Source organism: Rhipicephalus sanguineus, chromosome 3 (genome assembly GCF_013339695.2).
Source record: "Rhipicephalus sanguineus isolate Rsan-2018 chromosome 3, BIME_Rsan_1.4, whole genome shotgun sequence".
NCBI lineage: Eukaryota > Metazoa > Arthropoda > Arachnida > Ixodida > Ixodidae > Rhipicephalus > Rhipicephalus sanguineus.
The window spans coordinates 8,179,759-8,197,764 of NC_051178.1; the positions used below are offsets into that span (position 1 = coordinate 8,179,759).

General features: G+C 43.0%; 1 protein-coding gene and 1 long non-coding RNA gene across 2 annotated transcripts in view; one reads left to right on the top strand and one right to left on the bottom strand.

Moving 5' to 3' along the window:
- LOC119386432 (proteasome adapter and scaffold protein ECM29) overlaps nucleotides 1-18,006 on the top strand; it is an 814,720-nt gene that overhangs the window by 781,567 nt on the left and 15,147 nt on the right. The gene's annotated exons all lie outside the window — the stretch shown is intronic.
- Nucleotides 867-15,880, bottom strand: LOC125757557 (uncharacterized). The gene is made up of 3 exons (XR_007415306.1): nucleotides 15,643-15,880; nucleotides 6,509-6,696; nucleotides 867-1,145 (listed from the first exon to the last, which is right to left on the bottom strand). It is a non-coding gene; the product is annotated as an uncharacterized LOC125757557 (long non-coding RNA).

Below are 18,006 nucleotides of genomic sequence, written 5' to 3' on the forward strand. Positions count from 1 at the left end.
ACTGCGCTTCGCCCGGCACCCTGCTTTGCTCACGCGCGAGTGTAGTTTCGTCTCAGTGGTAGTTTCGGTATCGCGTACTGCCGCGTGTGTTTTGCGCGCTCATGAAAGTCGCTCTGACAGAAAGTTCGACAAAATGCCGCATGCATGTCATGTTGCCGGATGCCCGAATGGCCCTTACAAAAATCCCATATATGGACTTATATAAAAAAAGCCATATATGGGTATATTAAAAATTGGGCAGATATGGACTTATATGGCCATATAAGTCCATATCTGCCCAATTTTTAATATGCCCATATATGGGCTCTCATATATGGCCTTATATGGCCATATAAGTCCATATCTGCCCAATTTTTAATATACCCATATATGGGATCCCTATATAATGTCATATATGGCCATATCTGGCGAATTTTTATATGCCCATATATCAGCTTTTTATATTTTGGGTCGTAATCATAAAATAACAGCGGAAAAGATGATGGACGAACACACAGAGACAGCACGATTTACCGTCGTCGTGATATTTTGGGTGTCATATATTGCTGCACCTGAGCAGTGTAGCATATTAAACATATAAAGACAGGGACCTAGAGCTACTCTACGGTGCACATCTGAGGAACAGTGTTGCCATCAAATAATAAGCCATGTTTCACTGGTACTTATGGAAAGTTTGTTGGTGTCAGCCACTTCGAGAACTGTGGTGGTTCCTATCACTATTTCTATTAGACACCTTACACTGCCACCTAGTCAATTGCGTGAGAAAACTAGTGTGTGAATCTCACAGGGAACTTTTTTGTCATTCCTGGAAATATCACATCAATTTATGCAACTGGTTTATCCAACCACATGAAGCCATGTTTATGAAATAATTCGAATTCATTGAATGCATACTGCCTTACTTTCAGAGACATCATAAAAGAAGTCTTAATCAAAACATCTGTTACCCATATGGGCTGCTGGGGCAGACTCGGACTGTTTAATATTATGCAGCCGCAAAAAACAGTACATGATAACACTTGACGATGGTTGTACATGCAGATGAACCACCGATTTATTCTTTCGGCCTTCTGATAACTTTCAGCATGCCCCGCTCTGCCTTGGAAGAATTAGCTTCAGGATTCTCCGTGTGGAACTCGAACCATCTGAAATAAAGCAAAAGTGAATTTTATTTTAGACGAAATTTTCACACAGGACACAAACACTGAAATCTATTGCCAACGGAACAGTTATGAGGTGGCTGTGCAACCTGCAAAAAGTGGTTAGAGCCCTAACAGATATAACATGCTTATCACATTTCAAGCACTGATATTTAAGCAGAATGTAAATAACATGAGTAGCATAGTTACTCAGCTACAGCGTGCATCATTTCTTCAAACAAACAGGTCTGAAAATTCCACACGCATTACAATTCACTACTCGACCAAAACTGTGTTTGTAGCACTCACAAAAGCAGTAAAGCAATCAACAAGGTGGTGACCAAACAGTTCCCATGTAATGTATAAAGAGTGGCGACAGTAATGTGCTGGTTTAATAGGAAAGCTCATTTAAAAAGCTTTAGGTAAAAAATTTTGCCACAACAGATCATGAAATGTGTCCTTCATATTCTGAATATTGCATGCATCAAAGGTTGAATTGGTGAAGTTGAGGCATGATAGCTGCAGACTTATTTAAAAAGCATGCAGTTCATGTGTGAGAATGGTGAAAATAAATATTACGTATCAGGATATGTCAAGTCATAAACTCTGTGTGCTGCATTCTTTTCTGGTTTAAAAATAGGAGGCATATGCTGCATTTTTTCCCAGCTTAAAATTGGTTTATGTTGAATTAGGATGTGTTAAAAACAAGTGGGTGCCAGAAGCATCTGTTTGAGAACATCACCTCTGTATGTCCCAACAGCAAACGTACATTTTTTTCATTTGCATTATTTTCTCTAAGGGGACCGGGGGGGTGCCATATTTTGTGGAGCCATCGTCTTGCTTTTCAGCTCCATTTGGTTGCGGCCCTGTGTATTGCTAAGGCTCCTTGAGAAAACACCTCGAGAGAATAAATCAGTTGTTCTTGCATGCTAGATTGGACAGTCATCTATATGCTTGCTTAGCCCACAAGACATTCTTGTGCCTTACTCTGTTCCCTATAACAGGTAATAAACTTTTCCCAATTGAAAACAAGAATGAGGAAGGTTATTTTAGGCAAACTAACTTTCGCTAACTTTCATATTATGAATGTAACAGGTACAGAAGAACTGAGTGATTACAGTGAAAACTCGATCTAACAAAGTGATAAGGATGCTTGAATTATTTTGTTAAACCTGGAAGTGTTCTTTACGCATAGCATACAAGAAATAACCTGTGTAGCTGTATATATCACATGACTAGCAATTTTTTTCCTAAGATATTCTGCTTCAACGTGCCTTACTTCAAATTTCCTCACTTCCTTTACACGAGTCGTGTTTCCTGCATACCAGTCGCGGTCACTCTGCCTTACTACAGTGAACATGTGGCCACGAGAATTTTTTGAAATGCTGCTCTATTAGCGGAGTTACATGCGTATGATGATCAAAATGCAGCCCTCCCTCGTTTCACTCTTTCATGCGCTACACTCCATTCGTTAACTTATCTCTCCTCCTGGGCAAGTATTTCTCCTCACCGTGCGAGAAGGATAAGCAGCGAATACGCATACCTGCAGGCAGACAAACAGGTTCTCTCAGCTGCTGACATGACCAGATTTTCTGGTCACGTCACTACCAACTCTGGGGATACCGAAAGGCCCAAAGAGGAGCACAAGATTGTTTTTTATTCCGTGCCTATGTTTGGCATTGTTTATCGTTGCAAAAGTTTGAACTCGAAGCACACATTTACTTGAAATGTTAAAAATAGTGAAGCTGGTTTTGAGGCCCTTCAGCATTAATTAGATTAATATGGTTCTTTTAGTTAAAATTCAATTAATCTTTTACTGAATCAAGATTCTGATCTAACAGAATCACAAATAGGTAGGCGAGTTGGTTTGGGTTCATAATGAAGGGACAAGGGGGCAGCGCTAGGACGAATACAAAGGACGAGAAGACAGGACACAGCGCATGTCCTGTCTTCTTGTCCTTTGTATTCATTCTAGTGCTGCCCCCTTGTCCCTTCATTTTGATCTAAATTTTGAAATAACCATTATTAATTCATACTGATTATTCTAACTTTTTTTTCAACAATCACACAAATTATATAAGTCCATTTCTGTTAGCCTATCCATTTCTTAAGCCAATCCTCCAAAGTGGGTGTTGTTCAGAGCGCGATGCTCTCAACCATTATTGTGAGAAACACGATTACCGCATCAAGTTCAACAATGCCGGTGAAACTGACACTAAAATTAATCCCATGAAGAGACTTGGAATCATGGGAGCTTCTAAGCTCATATGTGCACAGCCTTCGAGGGCACCAGCAAAAAAGGGCAACACGATTGCATTGATCGTAATGGAAGAAAGTACAACAGAAAAGCGCTTGTATCTCAAAGGATTTCAGATACAAACATGACTTCCATTTTCTTTACTGGCAAATTGTACTATATACAATTCACCCAGTCTGTATTGTGCTCAGTTGTTTCTTGCGTGCTCAGTCATCTTTTTCTTATCGACATTGTTATGAAGTTGGTGCAGCTGCTGTGTAAGTCTCCCTGGTGTAGACACTCGCCCAGTCTGCTCAGGGAATCTTGCAGAAAATGCCTGTAAGGACTTCTTTTGGCAGCTTGTCTTTTCCCCATATGAGCCCTTGCCCAAGTTTGTACGCAGGAAGGTTAGCAGCCCCAACATCATAATTACACTGTATGCGTCATGAGGTCTCACTTACCCTGGCATGTAAGAAGCGCATTACTTCTGTCGGATACTGGCAGGCCAGGAGGGTTTGGACAAACAGTGTTCCACAGTTTTCATGTACTCAAGAGTGGAACTATTTGTCGAAAAGTACTTTTGAGTTTGAGTTTAAGTACATTTAGGAAGTCAGGTCTTCAGGTTTCGTGCAAATGCGACTGTAAACGGTCCAAGAGGGGCAACTGCTGACCTCTGGCAAATGCAGACATTATGCACAGATGGGCAGACATTAAGCTCAGGTACCAGTCCCTGCGTATCCTTTCTGTAAACACTGAAGGAATGCAGTGTTCTGTTGTTCCTGTTTGCCAACTCATCCAAAAGAATGTTAATTTCTAATCTGCTCCATCTCTACTGTGAATTTACTGGAATCTACCTGATGGTTTAACCCTTTCCTTACCAAAGATGAGCTGAGCTCGTCCACACAATTTGTACCGTACCGCTCACACCAAAGACGAGCTAGGCTCGTCCACCCTGAAACAAGCATTTGAAGGCGCCGCAGTTAAGCTACCCTGATTCAATTAGCTGTCTTCTCTTTGGCTTCAAAAGATGGCACAGTAAAAAATTTAAAAACACGCTCAAAACATGCATTTTAGTCAAGGAAGGGCTTGATTCTGGCAACTGGAATTAGAAAATGGCATCCTCCTCTGTGCGCAAGAGGTGCGTGCTTGCTTGCAACAGCTCCATTAAAAAAAAAAAAAAAAAAGAAACAGTGCTTGTTTGCCGAAGTGTTGTGAAATGAAGAATTGCAGTTCTCCTGTGAATGCGGCAGTGACTACAAAAAGCAGCATAGTTTCTCTAAACTGCTGGATTCGGATGACGATCGTGCCTCAATACGTCGACAGAGGACGCCGTTAGATGTAACCAAACGCCTACCAGCACGTTAAAGGTTTGTTTTCAAGGACTCGCTAGTCCAATTGCGCTTTACATTTCAAATTTCAAAGAGACATTTTCTGCAATGAAGGCTGGAGATGTTAGGGTGCTTTCCGTGGTGCAGTGCGGTGAAGTCAATCATCTGCATATTTTATAACATACAAAAAATATGTCGCATGTATAATGCTAATAAAGTGTCCTTGAATAATTTTTTTAGTTGTTTCAAGACACTTAGAATCAACGAGCCAAATAAAAGATATGGGTATTTTTGTATCGATTTTGGCCAAAAAAAAAGCTCTCCAGGGAAAGAGTTAAATGGGTGTGAAAGCTTTCAGAGCAGCGCACTTAATCAGGCAAAAACAATAATGTACTATCTGCGTCAAATGAAACCCAAACAGCGGCAAGCCTTCACAATGGTACAGTGCGCGCCGTCCTGTCATTACCATTGACAGGCGCGTGCATCCGGTTTGGCCACACTGCGCATACGCGCACCCGTCCCTGGTGATAACTGGACGGCGCGCACTATACCATTGCGAAGGCTTGCCGCTGTTCGGGTTTCATTTGATGCAGATAGTACATAACACACAAAAATGCTTGGCTGAAATGTTTGTTTGTTGGGCTGAAAGAAGTGAGGGCGTGATTTTGCAGCCACTGTGACAGTCACCCATTGGCGAGTTGTGGACTTTCACGTCAACAACAATGTCAGCGGGCATAGAAGTATACAGTTCTGGTTACTTATATTATCATTGACATGACCATTGAAGTGCGTACTGCTGCTCTCAACGCTCATCCAGCCCTACAAGAAAGGTCTCAAATTGATGTTCACGACTTGAAGAGGCTCCTCAGTTTTTCCCTGGGCAATAACTATGTGTGTTTCGAAAAGCCCATGTTAAGTGCAAATCCAAGGCACACCACGAATCTGACAATGCAGTGGCTGGAATATAATTCCATTGCTTCTTTCAGCCCAAAATCAATTATTTTTGTGTGCTATGAATATTATCTTTTTTTTGTGTGTGTGATTAATCGCTCTGCTTTGGAAGCTTCCAAATGCATCTAATCTATCAAGTAGATTTCTTTCAGTTCATGGTGGAGATGGAGGCAGACTGGGAACTACCTTTTTTGAATGTATTGGTAAACAGGAATAATGGAGCACTCTCTTTCAATGTTTACAGAAAGAGTATGCATTGCCCAGTACCTGAACATAATGTTGTTCTTTCAAACACTTGTGAAAGGCCAGTAGTTGCCTCCCTATTGAACCGTTACAGACGTATTTGCATGAAACCTGAAGACCTGACTTCCTATTGTAGAAAAAACCAAAAGAACTTGTCGATGAACAGTTACACTCCTGCATTCATGAAAACTGTGGAGCACCATTTGTTTACACCCTCCCAGCTTCCCGTTGCCTGACAGAAGTAAAACGCTCCAATTTCTTACGTGCCAGCATAAGCAAGACCTCATCACGTGTACTGTGCAAATATAATGTTGAGACAATACTTCTTTGCAGATTAGCTGGTTCATACTAAATTCTGGTCTTGCTGCACAAGCAGAAAGAAGAAAAAAGGCCACTCTCTATCCTGTCTCTCTTTTTCCTTCCTTCTGCTTGAGCAGCAAGACTGGATTTCCGGATGACGTTGAGGCTGCTGACATTCCTGTGTAAAAACTGAGGCGTGCACTTGTAAGTGGACGACGTCATTGTCACCATTGCGCTTTTTGTCGAGGTTGCACTTGGATACTATTATTCGGCCTAAGACAGAACAAAAAGAAGACCATTCAGCCACTCACGCTGCCATGCATAAAGTCCCTCCAAGGGCGATGACCTTGATCTTTGATGAAACAGCAGCATGAGGCACAGGCGATGCTTCAGTTGTGCAATGTTTCGTTGTGCGATAGTACTTTTGCTGTTTCTCTGACAGAGAACACCGCCACCGCCACTTTTGGTTTTCCATTTACAGTCGTGGGCCAAGATCGACCTGCACAAGGTCGCAGAAGAGGTTTTTAGAATTTAAAACATGACATCCAAACTTCTGCAGAAGAAACAGCTCCCATTTTGAAGAGGCGAACTCAGGCATTCTTTCTTAGCAGTTAAGCTCTGCATTTGCAACCTTCATTTTAATTATTTTTCTGAACTGCCACAATCCATCTAAAGCCAACCGTAATGTTCAAGGTGAATGTTTATACTGTATGTAAAGAGAGCACTAAGCTAGGTCACGGCAGCACAACCACAACTCCAGTTAACGGGATATTCTGGGCAGCATTTTTTTTTAAAATGGCACATTTGGACACTGATGGTGCAACTACATTGAAAGAGATGCAAAAATTACCTCAGGGTGATTCAACGAGAGATCGAACATGCCTGTCCAATCGATATTTTTGTTTTGCCTGGGTTTTTTATGTTATGTGGCCACATTCAAAGCGCACGGAACCGAAAATATTATTTCCAAAAAACGCTCCCAGCGTGCCAAAAAACTATCTGGAGGTGGCCGTGTGGCCACCCTGTTTTAGCTCATCGCAATATTTTTGGATTTCACGGGCAAATTTAACGCGCAGTATAAACGTTGTGTTGAAATTTTTTCTGTTGGTTTTATTATGCATTACTGTGAATTACATCCATGCTTTTTTATGCTGTCCTCAAAAGGAAAAAAATGTGAAAAAATGCCAAACACAGCCCAAATCAAAAAAGTTTGCTAAGTTTGATGCGTCTTGGCGCCTTTTCTATTTCACACAGAAACTTCAGAACAATGTCAAATGTAGAAAAGAACATTTCCAACATTTCTATAGGAGATCGTTTTCCTACGGGCAGCGCAAAAGAAGAAAAAAAATAGTTAGAGAAGCCAGTTTTTTTAAAAAAAAGGTCCATTTTCAAGAAATAAGATGAAGAAAACACCAGTCTCAATTTTAACGACAATTTTTTATCGAAGAGCGCTTATGTCAGTGAAAACACAGTTTTAATATCATATGTCCTCATTTGCTTTGTTCACGAGATATAACGGGCCAAAATGACCCTTGCTGTGTGTGCTCACTTAGTGTGATCAGTGGTTATCAGCTTGCATTGTGCGTAAATCTACTTTGCTCTGGTAGCATGTCAAGAAAAACGTGTTCTCAGATTTTATTTGTGTCTAGCGTGTGCGAAAATGGGCTGCTGCCATCCTCTGAAGGGCTAACGCGTATGTAGTTTGCAGCCTAGAACCTCACCTACAGGCATCAGAGGAAAGGTGGGCGCACCTGTTCAAGATATCAATCGCTTCTTCTTCCTGAAGAAATGCCTCGACTACCTCATCGCAATTCTCATAGATGTAGACAGGTTTTCCTTGAGGCGCGTAAAGCAATGCTAGCAGACCTCACAGGTGTCGCGAAGATCCTCACCCTATGGCAGTAGCTTCTGGAGGAAGACAACAACAAAAGCAGGAATGAAAGAAAATTGACGCAACGAAAATGTTTTTCTCGGCAATCTTCTTTTTGCGGATGCGTAAGTAATCGGCACAGAATACTCAGACCTAGCCATGGGCTGCATGCATCCCGTGTAGTGAACAGCTAGACCAAGTCGAAACGTTTATACTGAACACCGCCGCACACATTTGCTCACTTAACTACTCATGGTTTCATATTTTATGACCAAGGATGTCTAAATGCTTTGGGGTGTGATAATTAATTTGTGGGCCAGACTCCTTGTCAAAATTAAGGATAATGCCCGTCTGGCGCCACCAGTGACGTCTGCTGTTCTCAACGTGGGAAAGCACTTTAGTAAAGTGCCAACAAAACATCATAAATTGGGCAGCTTCGGCCACTTATGGCTTAATCGTGCCGCACCGCACATTTTCTGGCTGCTGAAATGCTGAGGTAAAGGTTAAGATGATACAGGAAGACGTTACCTGCGACGCCGAAAACATGATAGCGGGAAGCGAAATTAACGACTCAGAAATGACTGAGATAACTTTTTACGTATGCTGTTTAGCACAGTGTGCGTTGAATGGGGAAGATGGTTAGAGTGTACAATGCACGTAATGAAAGGGAAGCAAGCAGGCAGTGAGAAAGCACCTCAATAACAGTGCGCCTGCTGATTGTATAGGTCGGCAAACTCACTCATGAGTCGACTCACTCAGACTCAGATCAAGCCGTGAGTCTGAGTCTGGGTGAGTCCGGCTGAGCAATACGTTGGTGAGTTTGAGTCCAAGTGAGTCCGGTTGAGGGAAACTTTAGTGAGTTTGAGTCCGAGTGAGCCCTAAGCGCAACATATATTTATTGAGCGAGTCTGAGCGAGCTCCACCCTTCATTGCCGACCAATGGACTTATCTACTCACCTATCGGCATTACTATCAGCCTTACACCGGCTTACATTTATACTCAAATCTATTCACACGTGCCTCAACGCACTAGCGTTCATGCTCCACCACAATGTTTATTGATAAGAGGTGTGAGTGGGGGCGGTGGTGCTAAGGGAGGGTTCCATTACCTCCTCCCGCAAACTCTTGCATGGGAAGTCCTTGATAGAAATATCTCGTGTGAGTCGCACATTTCATAAAAACGTCCTTACTGGATTGCAACCACTCATAACTACTATTTGAAGGTATAAGATCAAAAGGTGTATTGTAGAGCACCGATTATGTGAGATATTGGCGTTAAAGAGCATTTACACCATGATCGGAAAAGCTAACTTTACACCAGCGAACTCATGAGTCGACTCACTCAGACTCAGTTCAAGCCGTGAGTCTGACTCTGTGTGAGTCTGGCTGAGCAAGATGTTGGTGAGTTTGAGTCCGAGTGAGTCCAGTTGAGAAAAAGTTTAGTAGTCTGAGTCCAAGTGAGTCTGGCTGAGGAAAATTTCGGTGAGTCTGAGTCCGAGTGAGCTCTCAGTGCAAAATATATTTTTTAAGTGAGTCGGAGTGAGTTCCAATATTTTTGCCGACCTATGGCCGGATTATGGCATTTAGTTACAGATTAAGCTAGCCTGCCGCTGCATACAGATGCTTTGTTTGGTGTGCAAGGCGAGTTTTGGCAAAGTTACCTAAACCATGTGCTCACGGTGTCTTGCGTGCTCCTGATTAGCGAATAATGGCAGGGTAAGTTCAGGTTGTAGGCTGCAAACTGCGTAGGCATTAGCCCTTTAGCACTTTCGCACATGCTAGACACAAATAAAATCTGAGAACACATTTTTCTTGACGACAAGTCACCAGAGCAAAGTTTTGCTGCAGCAAAACAATTAAAACTAGATTTACGCACAATGCAAGCTGATAACGACCATAAATCGCACTGAAGTGAGCACACACAGCAAGGGTCATTTTGGCCTGTTATATCTCCTGAATAATGCAAATGAGGGCATATGATATTAAAACCGCGTTTTCATTGACATAAGTGCTTTTCGATAAAAAATTGTCGTCAGAATTGAGACCGGAGTTTTTTATTATTTTATTTTTTTGAAGACGAGCTTTTTAGAAAAAAGTTGCTTCTTTTAACTATTTTTTTCTTCTTTTGCGCTGCCTGTAGGAAAACGATCTACAGCAGAAATGTTGCAAAGGCTTTTTTGTGTATTTGACACTGTTTTGAAGTTTCTGTGTGAAATAGAAAAGGCACCAAGGCACATCAAACTTGGCAAACTTTTTTGATTTGGGCCCTGTTTGTCATTTTTTCACATTTTTCTCCTTTTGAGGACGGCATAAAGAAAGCATGGATGTAATTCACAGTAATGTGTATTAAAATCAACAGAAAAAGTTTTCGACACAGAATTTATAGTTCGCGTTAAATTCGGCCGTAAAATTTAAAAATATTGCAGTGAGGAAAAACAGGACGCCGCGCGCCGCTTTCAAATATTTTTTTGCCGCGCTGGGAGCGTTTTTTGGAAATAAAATTTTCGGTTCCATGCGCTTTCAATGTGCCCGCATAACATAAAAAAACCAGACAAAACAAAAATATCGACTGGACATGCATGTTTGATCTCTTGTAGAATCACCCCTCAACTGAAATACACAAGACATGTAGCCTCGATAGAAGGGAGACAAGACAGAAACGAGACAAATCTCATCTCCTTTCTATGGTGGTGAAATATCTTCAGACACTCTTCCGTTGATACCCATTCCAAAAGTTCAGGAGAGGAACGATATTTATGCATGAGCATGCCCCACTACTACAGTGAAACCTCAGTGATACGAATCTCACGGGACTACCAAAAATATTCGTATCATCCAAAATTCGTATCAGCAGAAAGCATGAAAAATTAGCATGCGACAAAAGAAAGCTGGCGTACATTTTCATTTATTGTTTTTCAGGGCCGCAGCAATGTCCGCAAGAACCCTGAACGATTGTCAGTTAAGTTTTTAGATGTCGGCAATCATACCAGTACTGATAAATATATGGCCCATACGCGCATATTTAATTAATGAACCAGGTGCGTTGTGACCCGCGACAGCAGTAGCCCCTTTAAAATTTTAGTATGTTTTTTTTTCATGACACCGGAGTACTGCAGTAAAAGTAACGAAAGAAGCGCTTTGACGCCATGGATCAAGGCCACAAAATTACAGAACCACGGTCTTGTGTTATGATTTTGTTATCGTGGAGGTGTTGGGGATGTTTTTGGGATATTTACGGCCATGCCCGCACAAGTGCGAAATCAACGGTCGTGCATGTTGACACTGTGAGGCATGACTCCTTCGCAAAGACCGTCCTGGTCTTCTTTTGGTCCTCGTCCACCTTTCATAATATGTCTGATGCATGAGGCACGCACGTGTAAACACAGTACAACGACAGGAGCCCGCATCGACGCATTAGAAAAAGAAGCATGGCACTAATATCCTCTGTAATCTAAATGCGAAGGCACACGGAGGCACTTAAGAGCTTCAAAGATTCGGGCACACAATCTCGGAGGCCGTGACGCGTCTCTGAGGGTTTATTCTGACCGTAACAAAAGTGTTTTCTGATACCGTGATTCTGACAATTTGGCGGTGCGGCGCGCATGCCCACGCTTGCGTTCCCGCGCTCGCACGTGCTTGGTGCATCTTCCAGGACAGCACCAACAGCACCTCTTCGTACCTGTGCGGTAGCATACGTTCGTATCAAACGTCACTGGGTGAAAATTGGTTCGCAACAACCGTACTCCATTGCATTGCAGGCTAATGGGCCTTGGCCGGGACCAACGAAAAATTCGTATCACCCCGAAATTCGTATCAGCTGTGATCGTATCACCGAGGTTTCACTGTATTTACACTTACGACAAATGAGATTAGACGATAGTAATGCAGCAGCAAAGGCAAATTCTGCATGAGTGGTACCATAAACAAAGCATGATTTTAGAAGCTTGGGGCAAAACAGTGCTGTGCAGAACACATGCTGAGAGCTGTCACATGCTGGCTTCTATTCTGAGCCTCTGATTACAAGGCATTCTCTTGGCAGCCAAATAGAATGTTGAACAAGATGTCAGGACCATAGTTGTGCATACTCCCACGGCCATATTGAAGTGTGTATGTGCCACGGCATAGCGACGACGATGTAACACAATTTTCAGCATGGGCCAAATGCCGCACAGATTTCACGTGTACCTGCCAGGGCATGGTGACGACAATGAAACGCATGGGTTCCTTAGTTCAATGAAAAAATGAGGACACTGCTTGTTCAGTATCTATAAAGCCGGTCAATCTGTCATGCTCTCTGGTTTTTCTTGTCTCTCCTACTTTTAGAACGGCGCAACAAGGCAGATGAAAAAATGAATGATCACACGAACACAAGTGCCATCGATTGTTCGTCTTTTCGTCTGAATTGTTGCACCGTGCTAAATCTATGCATCCGTACCAACTCGCCCAATTGCCAGTGCTACTGTCCTACTTTGTCACAATATCAAGGCTGCTGAAAGCCACAAAAGTGCGGCTGTGACTTTTGAAGGCCAACCGACTCAGCAATTATATGTGACACTGTACTTTCACTGCTCTTACACTTTTCATTTTCTCCCGACAGTGATGCATAACTAAATGGACTCAGACCCACTTATCCCCCCCCCCCTACCTGTTTTCCAGTTTTCTGTCCCTTTTGCCTGTATAAAACTATCAACTAGCATTTGAGGCTTTGTGTTGTGCGTCACTTTGTTTGTGTCTGCCTCCTAACTTGCGCTGCCATAGTTCTTAAAGTAAGAACAAAAAATAATTTAAAAGAAGGATGGCCAGGTAATGCACCGAACCGACAAATGCCAACATCTTCCCTTCATTTGCGCTTTTTAAGCAGAGCATAACTGAACAAATGAATCGATCAGAGCTAATTGGGATTATATGTGCAGTGCACAGTACCCACGGATTGAAATAGGACACTCGGAGCACATGGCCGTCGGTATATGCAGCGCCGCTCGTGGGTGCTCATGGAACGAAGGTGTTGCATTGAGGTATAGAGCGAGGAGGAGAACATCGACACAGCAGGTTTGCTCCTTCCGGTCGTCAACTAGTCGGCCTTTTAGTTCACCACACTGCCAGCGTGGCGCTGCAAGGCTTGCGTGCTTTCGTATGCCAACCGAAATGGCTCCCCAGTGCGCACCTCCTATACTTGCGGCGCGAGCAGAGGACGCTCTCGTTACACGCGCTTTGGCGATGTGGAACGCACGCTGTGCAAGTAAGACACAGGATTCAGCTAAGAGATTGTGCCTTACATGTGTTCGTTGACGCTACATTGGCCGCTGCTTGCAACACGATGCAGATTGGGCGTTGAACATGGGCGAAGAAAGCGGGAAGAACACAGACATTATTTCATTTCACCGTGATTTGTCACTGCGATTAACCGCGACGATAGCGGGCCCTGCACTTAAATGTTGGCAGAATAGACTGCTTACATGCACACTGTAAGGCACAATCCCTTAGTCTTGCACAGCATTCGTGCTGCATCACCAAAGCGCGTGTAACGAGAGCGCCCTCTGCTCGCGCGGCAATATAAGAGGTGCACACAGGCAAGCCATTTCGGTCGGCATATGAAAGCGCGCAAGCCTTCCAGCGCCACACTCTCAGCGTGGTGAACTACAGGCCGGCTTGTTGGCGACCGGAAGGAGCAATCCTGCTGCGTAGATGTTCTCCCCCTTGCTTTATACCCCAATGCACCACCTTGGTTCCATGAGGATCCACGAGCGGCGCTGCATATACCGGCGGCCATATGCGCTCCAAGTGTCCTATTTCAATCCGTGAGTACTGTACATTATACATGCTATGCGAGGTGTATGCGACTCCTGAGAGGTACGAGGATTATTTACATATTCGACTGCACCAATTTTCTCTCTAGCAAAGCGGCCTACCTTACCGCGTTGTATGCATGTGTCTAAAAAGAGGAAAGTAAGAAACACTACCGTAAAATCCCTAGCAAGCGCCACCCCTACAGTGAGGGATAATCCGACAAGATTTGGAGGGGGCCCTTGCTCGGTCATGAATCAAAATTGAAGGTGGCCGTGGATGAGCCGCTAAGAATACAAAATGCACACCCGTGCTTCTAATGAAATGCTTTATTGAATACGCATGCATTCCCTGTTTTCATTCACACTCGTTGGACAAATAAAAACAGTGAAAATGGTGGGAGAAGAGAATGGGTCGCATATTTGAAATCTCCCGAAGAAGGGAGGGGGGGGCGCTTGCTCGGGATTTTACGGTAAGCAATAAGTTAGGGAGAAATGAGAAACAGTAAGCATGACAGAGCTGTGCAGGCAGCAGCATTGAATATGTGTAAGGTCACACTTTGTAACTGCGTGCAATACTTTCAATGCACTTATTATAAGGTCAAGAAGCATTAATCAATTTGACGTGCAATTTCTTGAAGTTAGAAACCTAATAAAAATAAACAGTATTCAGAAGCTGAAACAAAAGCAAGTGACCACGTGACAGGCTTTTGTTAGGTGTTCGGCATAACAGCATGAAATTTGCTTTGTCAAGGCGTGTTTATATATGCACAATCTATTTTATTTGTTCTGAAGCATTAAATGGGCAACAAAAGCATTACATAAACAGCCTGTTGCTAAATTATATGCACCTACGTGTCTTAGCACAAACAAGATGAGGACAGAAGGTAGACGCGTAAGAGTGCTGGTCCTGTTGCTACGTCTTTCTTCTGTCCTTGTCTTGTTTGTGCTAGCACACTTACATTCCTCATGAGACAACTAGCCTATTCAGATCCTTCTGCCTCCTAACGTGTTTACATAAGCAACCGCACAGTACCATGCTAATTAAACCACTACCACACAGCAGTGTAATGTATACAACTACGTGAAGGCAGTACACTCATGTATAAAAAGCAACACTGACAGAATATTAAATCTGCTGCTTCGGATAAGGTTCACATGGTCGCTCTGACAGAATATGAAATCTCGCATTGTGCATGCCAGTTTTCATAATCGTGGATGCTCGTTCGTACAATATTACTGACAAGTGAAGGTGATACACACGCACATACTGCACGAACACGTCTCTACGCTATGCTGAAAACACGGCTCCAGCTCACTATTAACATTATTACGTTTACCCAGTTCAAGTCAATGTCTAAGCGCATAGTCAACACTTCACCATTAGTTTCAGCTTATTATACCGCTTCGCACACGAATAGCATTGCACACGAACGTGACCACAAGGCTGCACAGTAAATGGCGTTGCAGCATTGCTTTGCTGTCTTAACAACGATGCAATGCGAGTGACGCCTGCGTCCTGCTCACTATGATGCTCATCAGACAAATCGATCATCATACGCATGCATGTTATCTCAGTTGTTACAAATTTCCTTCCGTAAAGCCGTACCGATGCGTCGTGGCTCTTTCTGCTCGTATAAGCGTAGTCATAGCGAATCGGTAGCGGGGACAATGACAATCTTTGTCACTCGCAAATGGGCATAAGGCTGCGTCTCTACAACGCCTCGTACGCGTGCGATAACACAGCCTTCCGCTGAGTTGCCTACTTTGCATAATAACATGTGCCACTTACCTTTCATACTGTCACGCAGTCGGTAGCCGGTCTCGTGTCGGTAGCCACGGGCGTCAGCCATCAGCTGCGGACATGCTGCGGAGTCCTACGAGCGCCCGTAGTACATTCCTTCGATTCCTCGAACGACTCGTACGTGACTGGCGCTCCAAAAAACGCACGACTTGCGCACGATCTTTGCACATCGCAAAAGGGAGGGCGGCACGTTCTCAGATGAAATTAATGTTCTTGAAGACGTAACGAGCTCGAGACGCTGACACAGAACAAAAAATAAATGACATTTGGCTTTGACTGTGGATGGCTTTGGCTCGTAGAGTTGATGAAAAAAAAAAGAAAAATACGTGAGCGAGTCAAATTAAAAAGTGCACGCATGTTATTCGAAAAACATAGTTTACAATGAAAATAATAGCTTATCTTGAAGAGCAATTTATGCAATGTAAGCCAAATAGTACTTCAGCAGATTTGCCTTTTTTGTTGGTTGCGTTTTCATAGCAGACGACAGGTCAGGCACCTAGCGCGGACAGTGCGCTTTACTTTTCCATCGGCGGTCGAAGCAGTGCTCTGCATTACTTGTATGTACAGTGCGTTCTTATTTAATCAGAGGTCGATTAAAAAATAGTAGAATTTTCACATAAGACAGCATTTTCTCTTTCAAACAGTGGCATTTCGTACGTACATTGCGTCGAAGCAAAATGAATTAACAAGCTATCGTACTCTGCTGGTGTCGCCGCTACGTACTTACGACGCTAGCACGTACATTAGAGCTCCCTGTACAGTAGAAAATCTTTTTTTATTGAGGTAATTAGCCTTTGTTCAGTGCGGAGTTAGTGATCAAGCGAGATCGCAACTAGCGCGTCTCGGAACAGTACGGAGCTATTACATATCTAGATCACGCCGGGTGTTGACGACGTAGCACTGATTTAATTGGCGCGATGGTTATTAAGTAGAACACAGGTATTATAGGTCGCAGCTTTTACTAAAAAAAATGAAGCCTTCGCACTGCCAAGCGCACGGGCGGTATCCAATAAAGAAAAAGAAAGAAAGAAAAGCGCGCGGGTGGTGTAGCCGGTTAACGCGCAACGCGGACATCTTGGTAGTGCTGTTGTGGGTTCGACTCATGGTTAATTTAAACTTCTTCCTTCCGTCTTCTTTTTTTTAATATTTTAATACACTGCTGTCTCCTAGTAATACTGTCTGCACACTAAAAAAAGTACAAATATACACCAACTATTACCCATTATGTTGTTCTGTTGTGGCACTGCTGTTTGCTTGAAAACGTTTCGTTTTTCACTGCAATATGGTTCAAGATATTACAAAATAAGGAATGCTACAAGTGGAAGAACCAGATGAAAAATGAGGGGCACAATGTCAAGAGACCAAAAATAGGCAATATGGATTCTTTGGAAAGTCATATCTGCATGATTGAGCTAGAATAAATGAAAGTAGGTTCATTGCATAGTATATGACTTTATAAGCACCCTAATTCAGGGTGTTTCAAGAAATGTGTCCGAAAATCCTCAGAAATAAAAATATGAGATTGTTCACGCTGCCTTCATAATTACTTTTTTTTTTTGTGGTGGCAAATTAAGCTGAGCAGAGGAATAAATTACGACAGGAATCAAAGAAATTGGGTTATTTAACATTTTAATTAGTGGAGACAAGTGGTCCAGTCAAATGGGAAAATTGCAGCCCTTAATTCTGCGAAGAGCCTGTTGCCACTTTTTGATTTTGCGAAAGCAGCCGCTGGCAATTACTAGCGAATAATGAAATCTGACAAATTTCACAGGCGAAACCGAAACTCGGAACAGCACAACTACCTTTCTGAGATGTCCAGAATGAGCGAGCGTGTTTTACCAGCCACCGATTAATTGACTTCGCTTCGGGGTTGTGCGGATTTCGTGTGCAATTAGAGCACGTATGGTGCACTTACGTTAACAAATGCAGAAGAACTAACACCACTGCAATCGCCGTCGTGAATAGTGACGTCATTCTGGTCGTCTGCCAGTTGCGCTCATTGGAGCTACGGTTTTGGTTTCGCCAGTGAATTTGGTTCAATTTCATTGCTCCGCAATAATTACCAGAGGCCGATTTCTCAAGATGTCAAAGCGGCAATGGTCTTTTCGCCGGAAGGACCGCAATTCTCCCTTTTGACCCGACCGCGTCTCTCCGCTAATTAAAAAGCTAATTAATTTATTTTGTTTAATTATGGCGTAATTGGTGTGTCTAGTCATTTCAAGATGTCTCCCACCACAGAAAAAGTAATTATGAAGGCAGCGAGCAAATGCTTCAGTTCCCTTATTTTTGGCGATTTTTGGACACATTTACATTCATATTTGCATCCATATATGGGAGTATACAGCAATATAT